This window comes from Pongo abelii, chromosome 5 (assembly GCF_028885655.2).
Source record: "Pongo abelii isolate AG06213 chromosome 5, NHGRI_mPonAbe1-v2.0_pri, whole genome shotgun sequence".
In the NCBI taxonomy this organism is placed as follows: domain Eukaryota; kingdom Metazoa; phylum Chordata; class Mammalia; order Primates; family Hominidae; genus Pongo; species Pongo abelii.
This window is the reverse complement of record NC_071990.2, coordinates 139,663,786-139,674,775: the sequence shown is the minus strand read 5'-3', so window position 1 is coordinate 139,674,775 and position 10,990 is coordinate 139,663,786.

The window sequence follows — 10,990 nt, the reverse complement described above, 5'->3', positions numbered from 1 at the left end:
CAGGTCTCATGAGACTTATTCACCACCATAAGAACAGTATGGGGGAAACCGCCCCCATGATTCAATTATCTTCCACCAGGTCCCTCCCACAACATATGGGAATGTGGGAGCTACAATTTAAAATGAGATTTTGGTGGGGACACAGCCAAATCATATCATCATGTGTTTGAAGGAGAAAGAAATGTTGCTTGCCTTCATTGCTGGTAGATCCCTTGAGTTAGCTGCAGGGATTCCCAGAAAGGAACAGCTCCCTTTTCATCCTTACAATTGGGCCAGGCTTTAATATTAAAAGGAAAAACACGCATTTGATTTAATATTTTGTCAAGTAAAAAGAAAAATTAATTTACCATAAATATTAATGTTCTCTCTACAAGTAATCACCAATTTCAGAAGGCATTTTATTAAGTCTATGTTTAGGAGAGTTATAAATGGTGGCTGCATTCTCAAGCAAACTCACAAAATCTTATTTAATTTATCATGGGGCTGAAATATTCCTGTGTAATTTGTAGTATTTCCAGAAAGAAAGACCTGAGCATCACCACCTTACATGCGGAGTCCTAAGCCCTAAGACTCCTGAGTCCTGAGGCTCGTAGATTTCTGATGCTTTTGGCAATAGGGTGGAATGGGGTATAGGTGCCACTGGCCTGAGAGGTCCGAAAGCAAGGGAAGGAAGGAGGTGGAGAGCACCCAGACAGAGGATCCTGGTGCTCTCCACAGCAGTGGTAGGGAAGGGCTCCATGGATCCAGGGTCAATGACAGAGGAAGGTTCCTGGAGAACAGGACATCAGTGATAGCTATGGGAGGACTTTGTGGGCAAGTGGTAGTGGTCATTCATTTGTAAGTATTATTAAGCCAACAGCTTATAAGTCAGGGGATGTTTGTACATATAACCATTTCTAAATATTTTATTCTACGTATTTTATTATTTTATTTTATTTTGAGACAGGGTCTCACTTTGTCACCTAGGATGGAGTGCAGTAGCCTGATCTTGGCTCACTGCAGCCTCAACCTCCTGGGCTCAAGTGATCCTCCCACCTCAGCCTCCCAAGCAGTTGGAGCTACAGGCATGTGCCATCATTCCTGGCTAATTTTATATATTTTTTATAGAGACAAGATCTCACTATGTTGCCCAAGCTGGTCTTGAACTCTGGGGCTCAAGCAATCCTCCTGCCTCCCAAAGTGCTGGGATTACAGATGTGAGCCAGTGCACCTAGACTTCTAAGTATTTTAATTGAAAATGTTTTGTTAATTCATTCAACAGGTACCATGTTAAGCCTTAGAGATGCAAAGATGAAGAGGCATATATGACCTTCAGAATCACCTGTGGAATATACACCACTTCTCTCAAATATCAGTATTTGACAGGGTCTATAGAGCAGATACTAAGACTCTGAAGAATTTAGTAAGTGCCTGATTTGGAAGACTAAAAGAGTTCTAAATTTTTTATTCTGAAGTGATCCATATATATTAAATACCACATGAAGAAATGACAATGTTGACATTTGTCATAAAAATTCAATTTCTAGACCTTCTTATACAAAGTTATTCATATCTTCATTTAGGTGAGCTCTTTTTTCCTATCTGTACAAAGAGGATGATTAAAATATGAATCTTGGGATGAAAATTCTGATTGATTGGTAATTAAAATTAAATTTTCTGTGATGTCCATAGCTTACTTTCAAAAATTAAAAGGCAATACACAAATTTATAATATTTAGATTTCATAAAATATCAACTCTTCTACAGAAAATAATAAAATTAAAAGCAAATAACCAAAACAGGAAATGACAAATTGAGAAAAACATTTGCGACATATATGAAAAAAGTTTATTATCCCTAGTAATGGGGTATTATATGAGAGGAAAAAGAGCAAAGCCAAAGGAAAATGCACAATAGGCGGTACATATAAGAAATACAAATGACCAATAATGAAAAGTGTTTAAGTTTCATGATCAAAACTGAACACGTCATTCTCCTAAAAGTGGTCCTCTTCCAGAATACCCTGGGATTGTACCACCACCATCCCTGCAGCCAGGAACCTCCAAGTCTTCCTTGCCTCTAGTACCCAACGTTTCTCCAAGTCTTGTCTCCATAGGGCTCGCAAATCCATTCTCTTTTTAGCTTCGCTGACACCACCTTGATCTAAGCCAGCACCATCTTTCTCCTAGATGCTGTGGTAGCCTTGGAAGGAGGCTACCCACATCCACCCTGCCCCCAACTTAAACATTTTCCAACCTGAAGCCAGGTGATTTTTTTCAAAATGTAAATTTTATTATGTGACTCTCTTGCTTAAAATATTTTAATGACTTCCATCGTTCTGCAGATGAAGATCAGAATCCTTCAACAGATATGGCCAGTGGAATATATAAATATGAGCTTACCATGAACGACAAGATCCTGAGTGATGTGGTGACTCCTCCTTCTCTAGCTCCATCACAGCACTGTGCTGGCCCTGGCTTGTTGCATACCATCCGTGTTGGCTTTCTTTCTGTTCCTAAAACATACACAGTGCCTTTGCACATGCTATTTCCTCTTTCTGAAATTCTCTCTATGCCTGCTCTAGCTCTCATCTGTGCTCCCTTGATTAGCTGATGACTACGTCACTCAGTCATCATTCTTTCAGGGAAGCTTTCCCTGATTTCTTAAGATCCCAACTAAGTTATCATGTCAATCTCTGCTTATATACTCATTGCATTGATTCACTGTCATAACACTTATTACAGTTGTAAATTTATATTTATCTGTGACCTTTGATTAATGTGTCTCCCTCACTAGAGTGTAAGCTCCTAGTAATCAAAAATATACAAATTATAACAAATTTTCCTCCTTTCAGATTGTAAAAGATTAACAAAATTAATAACAATCTTTCTTTCTGGAAGGCAATTTGTATGTTCTCTCTCTCTCTCTTTCTCTCTCAGGAATGTAGCCAAACCGAATAATTTTGGAAACATCCAAAAATGTTCAATGTTCATTAATAGAAAACTGACTAAACAAATCATAGTACCTCCACACAACATGTTACTCAATTTAAGTAATGTCAATCTGTCTCTGTTGATATAGAAAGATCCCCATAATACATTTTAAGAGAGAGAAAGCCACGTAAAAATAGACTGTACAATACAATGACATTTTGGGAAAAATATGTGTGTGTTCCACTCTGTATGGTGTATAGATACATAGGAAAAATCTGGAAGGAGAGTAACAAAATATTAATGATGCTCATCTCTGGGTGGGGAGATTATGAATTTTTTTTTACATCCTTCTATGCAACTTAACCATCTGAAATATAATGCATATGCTTTATATTCATAATCAGAAAAGCACATATTTTTAATACAAAAGTAAAACTAAAAATGTCAAATCTTTCCTTTTTACCTATCACATCTATCTATCTACCTTTTTTTTTTTTTTTTTTTTTTTTTGGAGGCAGAGTCTCTGTTGCCCAGGCTGGAGTGCAGTGGTACAATCTTGGCTAACTGCAACCTCTGCCACCCAGGTTCAAGTGATTGTTGTGCCTCAGCCTCTCGAGTAGCTGGGACTACAGGCACGTGCCAGCACGCCCAGCTAATTTTTGTATTTTTAGTAGAGATGGGGTTTCACCATGTTGGCCAGGTTGGTCTCAAACTCCTGACCTCAGGTGATCCACCCACCTCGGCCTCCCAAAGTGCTGGGATTAGAGATGTGAGCCACTGTGCCTGGCCTCAAATCTTTATTAAATATTTTTTGTTTCACACAAGTCCATCTGAACCTAATTTGGAAAGGAAATTCAGAGGTAACCTGCCTTCCAACACAGAAGAAACCACTCTTATCCCTGGTGACTGGGAATGCAGTCTTTAGTCACACAGATGGAGATGCCCTACTTCTTTTGCAAAGGACTCATTTTTTTTTTTTTTGGCAACTATAATTGTTAGAATGTTCTTCTTTTTATTGAACCAAAATCTGTCTCCATGTAACAGCAAAAATTTCTTCTGTTTATTCGTAAGATTAATGCCTAGGATAATGCCTGCAGGATGGCAGGGACTTAAATACTTAATGAATTATGAGTTCTTTAAGATAATTAAAATTTTCCCCTACAGATTTATTTCATGATTCAACAAATCCCCTCAGCTCCCTAAATTGTCTTAATTCAGTGGGGGTTCAAGATCAAAACACATCCAGTTTCTCCTACTCTGATGTTCTTTAGCCATGAATGTCCCTCTTTTTAAAAGACCCACAGCACTCCAGATATGGGTTGATTAGTAAGAGAAAAGACAGGCTATTATACTGTTTGTAAAATTAATATTGCCTAAAGTTTTATCACCTTTTAAAATAAGCATGCCATATTGTAAGCCCATATTAAGTATGGTAAATTAACACTCATTCAGAAATCTTCTTCCACAGAAACTATTCCCAAATAAAGCCTCCTCCACTGTGACCTGATATAATTTTTTTTTAATTTTAAATTGACTTTATTGAGGTAAAATTTGCATATAATAAAATTCACTGATTTAATTGTACATTGAGTTCTGGCAAGTATATATAGTCAGTAGTCATGACCACGATCAAAATATGGAATAGATCAATTGCTGAAAAAGTTCTCTCATGCCCCTAGGCAGTCGGTCCTTTTTCTTTTCCTTTATTCCTGCATCATTGTTAAAAAGACTGTCTTTGTCTCCACTGAATGGCCTTGATACCATTGCCAAATATCAATGAACTATATTTGTGTTGGTCTATGTCAACTTGACTGGGTTAAGGAATGCCCAGATAGCTGGTAAAACATTATTTTTGGGTGTCTGTGAAGATGTTTCCAGAAGAGATTAGTGTTTGAATCAGTAGATGGGGTAGAGAAGATCTGCCCTCATCAATGTGGACAGGCATCATTCAATCTGCTGAAGGCCCAATAGAACAAAAAGGCAGAGAAAGGGAGAATTCTCTCCCTGTTCGTAAGCTGGGACAGCCATCTTCTCATGCCCTTGGACATCAGAGCTCCTGGTTCTTGGGCCTTTGAACTTTGGGACTTACACCAATGCCCCCGTATCCCCAATTCTCAGGCCTTTGGGATTGGACTGGGAGTTACACAATCAATCAGCTCTGCTGGGTCTCAGGCCTTCAGAATTGGACCAAATTATACCACCAGATTTTCTGGTTCTTCAGCTTTCATACAGCATGTCATGGACTTCTTGGTCTCCACAAACATGTCAACCAATTCCCATAATAAAATCTCCCTGTAGTTAGATTAGATAGAGATAGACTATATCAGTTCTGTTTCTCTGGAAAACCCTAATATAATCTATTCCTGGACTCTGTAATCTGTTTTATTGATCTCTATAGTTATACTTATGTCAGTACTGCACTGTCTTGGTTACTGTAGCTTGTAGTACTTATTAAAATCAGGTAAATAGTGTAAATCCTTTAACTCTGTCCTTTCATTAGAGTTGTTTTAGCTATTCTAGGCCCTTTACATTTCCATATAAATTCTAGAATCAGTTTGTCAATTTCAATTAAAAAGTTGTCCAGGGGTTTTGTTTGGAGTTGTGTTGAATCTATAGGCAGTCTTTCTTTCTTTTTCTTTTTCTTTTTTTGAGACGGAGTTTCGCTCTTGTTGCCCAGGCTGGAGTGCAATGGTGTGATCTTGGCTCACTGCAACCTCCACCTCCTGGTTCAAGCGATTCTCCTACCTCAGCCTCCCGAGTAGCTGGGATTATAGGCATGTGCCACCATGCCCGGCTAATTTATGTAGTTTTAGTAGAGACAGGGTTGCTCCATGTTGGTCAGGCTGATCTCGAACTCCTGACCTCAGGTGATCCACCCGTCTCGGCCTCCCAAAGTGCTGGGATTACAGGCCTGAGTCACTGCGCCCGGCCCTGAATCTATAGACAATCTTTTGAAAAGTTAATATCACAACAATATTGAGTCATCTGATGCATTAACATGGTAAATATCACTATTCATTTTGGTCCTCTTTAATTTCTATCAGAAATGTTTTGTTATTTTCAGTCTTGTACATGATATATTAAATATGTTTATATTTCATTTTTCAATGCTATTATAAACTGCATTGTTTCTTAACTTCAATTTCCAATTGTGTGTTGCTAGCATGTAGAAATACAATTAATTTTTGTACATCTTACAGACTTAAGGTAGTCACTTATTAATTGTATTGGGGCTTTTTTGTAGATTTTTATGGTTTTCTATATAGATGTTTATGTCACCTACAATGAAAGATTGCAATGTACTTCTATCTGTCCAACTATATGCCATTTATTCATCTATTTTACATAACTGAACTAGCTGAGAGCCCCAGTGCAATGTTGAATAGAAATGGCAAGAACAGATATCCTTGACTTTGTCCTCATCTTAAAATGAATATGTTTTGACTTTGACCATTAAGTATGATGTTAATGAAAGTTTTTTGTAGATGGCCTTTTTGAGTTCTGTGCCTAATATCCTTAGGGTTTTTCTCATAAATGGGCATTAAAAATTTTCCAACGCTTTTTCTACATCTATTAGAATGTTTATGTATTTCTTTTTTTGAGCCTTTTAATATGGAGAATTACACTGATTGACTTTCAAATGTTAAACTGATCTTGCATTCTTGGGATAAACCCCACTTGGTCATGATTTATTATCATTTTTCTATATTGCCCAAGTCAATCTGCTAATATTTTAAGAATTTTTGTGTCTATATACATAAGGGATGTTGATCTCTAATTTTCTCTTATAACGTCATCTTTGGATTTGGTGTCAGGGTAATAATGGCTTCATAAAATGAGTTAAAAAGTGCTCCTTTCTCTTCTCTTTTCTAGAAAAGTTTGTGTAGAATTGGTATTACTTCTTTGTCAGATGTTTGATTAAATTTTACCATTGAATCCATCTAGACCTACTCTTTTCTTTGTTGATAGGTTTTAAACTATAAATATAATTTCATTAATAAATAGAGTGCTATTGAGATTATTTCTCCTTGAAGGAGCTTTGGTAACATGTCTTTGAATAAATATTATCTAAGTCACTCTATAACACTTCATATAATTGATCTTTATAATAACTTAATTGAGATATTCACATACTAGACAATATATCTACTGAAAGTGTAAAATATGTTCAAGACCAGCCTGGGCAACATAGCAAGACCCTGACTCTACAAAAAATACAAAAATTAGCCAGGTATGGTCATGCATGTCTGTTGCCCCAGCAACTTGGGAGGCTAAGGTGGGAGGATCATGTGAGCCTGGAAGGTCGAGGCTGCAGTGAGCCGTAATTGCCCTACTGCACTCCAGCCTGAGCAACAGAGTGAGACTCTGTCTCAAAAAAATAAAAAGAAAAAAAGAAAGTGTAAAATCTATTGTTTTTTAGCATATCCACAGTTATGCAATCATCACTATAATCAATTAATATATTTTCAGCACCTCAGAAAGAAATTTCTTTTTTTAGGAGTTTCCCATATGCTTTAGCAATCACCACACATTTCCCCAAACCCCTAGGCCCACCAGTCTTTCAGTCTTTATAAATTTGCCTTTTCTGGACATTTCGCCTAAAGGAATCATACAATATATAGTCTTTTGTGACAGGCTTCTTTTATCTAGCAGAATGTTTTAAAGGTCCATTCATGTTGTAGCATGTCTCAGTATTCCATTCCTTTTTATGACAAAATAATATTCCACTGTCAGGATATACTACATTTTATTTATCTATTATCAGTTGATAGACATTTGAGTTATTTCCACTTTTTGGCTACTTTGGATAATGTTGCTATAAATGTAAGCATACAAGTTTTTGTTTTTATATGTCTTAGGTGTATAACTAGATATGGAATTGCTGGGTCATATGGTAACTATGTTTAGCCTTTTAAGGAACTACCAGACTGTTTTCCTAAGGGGTGCATCATTTTACATTCCTAAGCAGTATATGAGGGATCCAATTTCTCTACATCCTCATCAGCATTTCTTATCTGTCTCTTTATTATAGTAATCCTAGTGGCATAGAATGGTATCATATTGTGGTTTTGACTTGATTTCCCTAATAACTAAAAATGTTGAGCATTTCTTCATGTGCTTATTGGCCGTATGTCTTCTTTGGAGAAATGTCTATTCAGAGCTTTTGCCATTTTTAATATTGGGCATTTGCCTGCTTATTATTGAGTTGTAAGAGTTCTTTTTATATTTTAGATAAAAGTATGTTATCAAATGTGAGTTGCAAATATTTTTTTCCATTCTATGGGTCATCTGTCACTTCCTTGGGTGTTATAACTCATTTGGATCATAAACAGATGGATTTTAATTTCTCTCTGGCATTATATCCAGTAGATTTTAACTGAGAGTTTATTTTGACATAATTTTGAATAAATTTTGTCATTTGATACACTTGTTCTTTCTAAGCTTTATGTCAACCATAGATTTTAATGAATAAAATATTAACAAGGCAAAGCCTTGTGGCATGTCATAAACATGTTCCTCCAGATTGACGTCAAACAATGGTCAAGTAACTAATGAAAACTAGGCCCTATAATAATGAGTCCGGCTTCATGATTTTTCCCACTTCTTGATATCCCCTAAGTTCAACCTGTGGACTCAGCTCCATTTATATGACAAAATCGGAGCAGAGATGAAGGCTGATGGAGAGGAACAGAGCTAGTTTGGATGCTACATTGTAGGATCTTCTCATTAGCACAGATTCTATCACTTATCCCTTGCTATCTTGCTTAACACCCTTCTGTTGCTTTCCATTATACTTAGGGTGAAGTCCCAACTCCTGAACATAACCTACAAGTCCTGTTGATTTGGCTCCTGCCTAATTCTTTTCATCTTGGGTCGGTCATCACTCCTCTCTCCCTGCTTAGGCTGCACTATCCCCTTCTAGTTTTTCCTAGCCTCAAAGATTTTCATACACATGCACTCCTAACACTCTTCCCATTTGAGATTAACTATCACTTTCTAAAGAAGTTTACCTGACACACCCATATAATCATGTTCTCGTGTTATTCTCTCTCAGACTACCTTGTGCTTTTCCTTCCTAGTATGGATTACAGTTTGCAATTAAGTATTTCTTTTCATAATTACATTTCTCCTTCAGCAGATTGCAAGCTCCTTGCAAGAACAGCTTGTATTTGTTTTGCCTTCCTATATCTCTACTGTCTATTCCAGCACCCGGCACAAAGGAGGTGTCTTATAAATATTTGTTGAATGAATACATTGTAGGAGACAAAAAACATGTATTCTCACCTCCTTGTTTTATCAGAAAGGAGAGGGAATTTTTACCCCACTTTCTAGAAGGGAGAAACATGGATGGAACCCACCCATCTTCTCTACTTCCTCCCTCCTCCCTGTGGCAAAAGGAGGACCTAAGTCATGGTTAGTATATGTAGAAAAAGGGACTAGGTGTTTTGGCTCAGCCCTTTATGGGCTTCTGTTCCTTTTGGAGTCAGTCCCTCTGCAGGACACATCCATTCTCTGTCCCTTCATATGTTAAGAACTTGTGGGAAGGCCCAGGGTGTCCAGCTGGGTCAGTGACCCAGGTGATAGATATCAAGGGGGCCCATTGCTGCAGCTCACGTGAGCTGCCTTCACCAACTCACCTTCCATCACCATCAGTAATCAAGCCCATATTTCACTCTCCATCTGTCAGACTCCAGCATCCATTGCTCAATTATTTCCCAACTCAGAAAGGGATTCCAGGGAGAATGAGTGAGAAAAGTCCAAAGGGAAGTTCAGCTGGAATTTGGGGGCAAGGAGGCACACTTTGAAAATGATGACCTGGCTGGGTGCGGTGGCTTATGCCTGTAATTCCAGCACTTTGGGAGGCCGAGGTGGGTGGATCACGAGGTCAAGAGATCGAGACCATCCTGGCCAACATGGTGAAACCCCTTCTCTACTAAGAATACGAAAATTAGCTGAATGTGGTGGCGCATGCCTGTAGTCCCAGCTACTCGGGAGGCTGAGACAGGAGAATTGCTTGAACCTGGGAGGCGGAGATTGCAGTGAGCCAAGATCACACCACTGCACTCCAGCCTGGCAACAGAGTGGGACTCCATCTCAAAAAAAAAAAAAAAAAAAAAAAAAAGATGAACTGTGTTGAATATACTTATTTTACAGAAAAGACTCACAAGGCACAAACATTTGAAAAGTTTTCATGTTTACATGATTAGTTACTTGAGAGTTGGGGTGAGAACCCAGGTATCCTCACTTTCTGAATCAGTGTTTTTACCAGGCAAGCTTCATTATTGTCATCTCTCCGAAGCTGAGTACACACAGGCCCAAAGTTTATACGAATTCTCCTTTGTGCAGTTGTCCTTTCTTCAAAAAATATTTGGGGAAGGAATGTTATTGCCACATAAAAGACAGAAAAGCCTTTATGAAGTTACATGTATATTTCTCATGTATGTTTGAAATTATTTTAACATAAGTCTTTACAAATTCAATGCTGAAAACCACGGCTTAGTTCATATCTACAAAAAATGTTTAGAAAGTCCTCAAACTTGATCTGTTTATCCCGTGAGTCACATAAAAATATGTCAAAATGAGCATAATATTATAATGTCTTTATATAAAGTTAAATAAACTGTGATTTAGTGAACATTTTCATTCCACACATTAAAGAAAGTATCTTTTACAATCTTGAATAAAGTGCTGATGTACTGATTGATAGGTTGAAAGAAACTATATCCTAGTCATTCAGTAAACTATAAAGCACAACACTATGCAAAGACCCAATGCTGTTGAGACGAGCGTCGCCTCTCTCTAAGCTTGCAGAGGTGCCTTCCTGCACTTCCCTCTCACTTCTTTCTCCACTGACCTTTCCCCTTTTCTGGCCCTTACACCTCATCTTCTCACATCTCTGGTCACAGACTCTGTCTCCAACTTCTGTCTGAATCCCCATAGATGGCCTGGGGATGCCCCCAGCAAATTCCTGGATCTTGTCCTCCAGGGACTCCCTGTTAAGGGCTATTTGTTCCTGCCTCCCAAAATATAGGACTCCCATGTTTATGAGGTTCCCTGAACCTTGGGCTCCCTTCCTC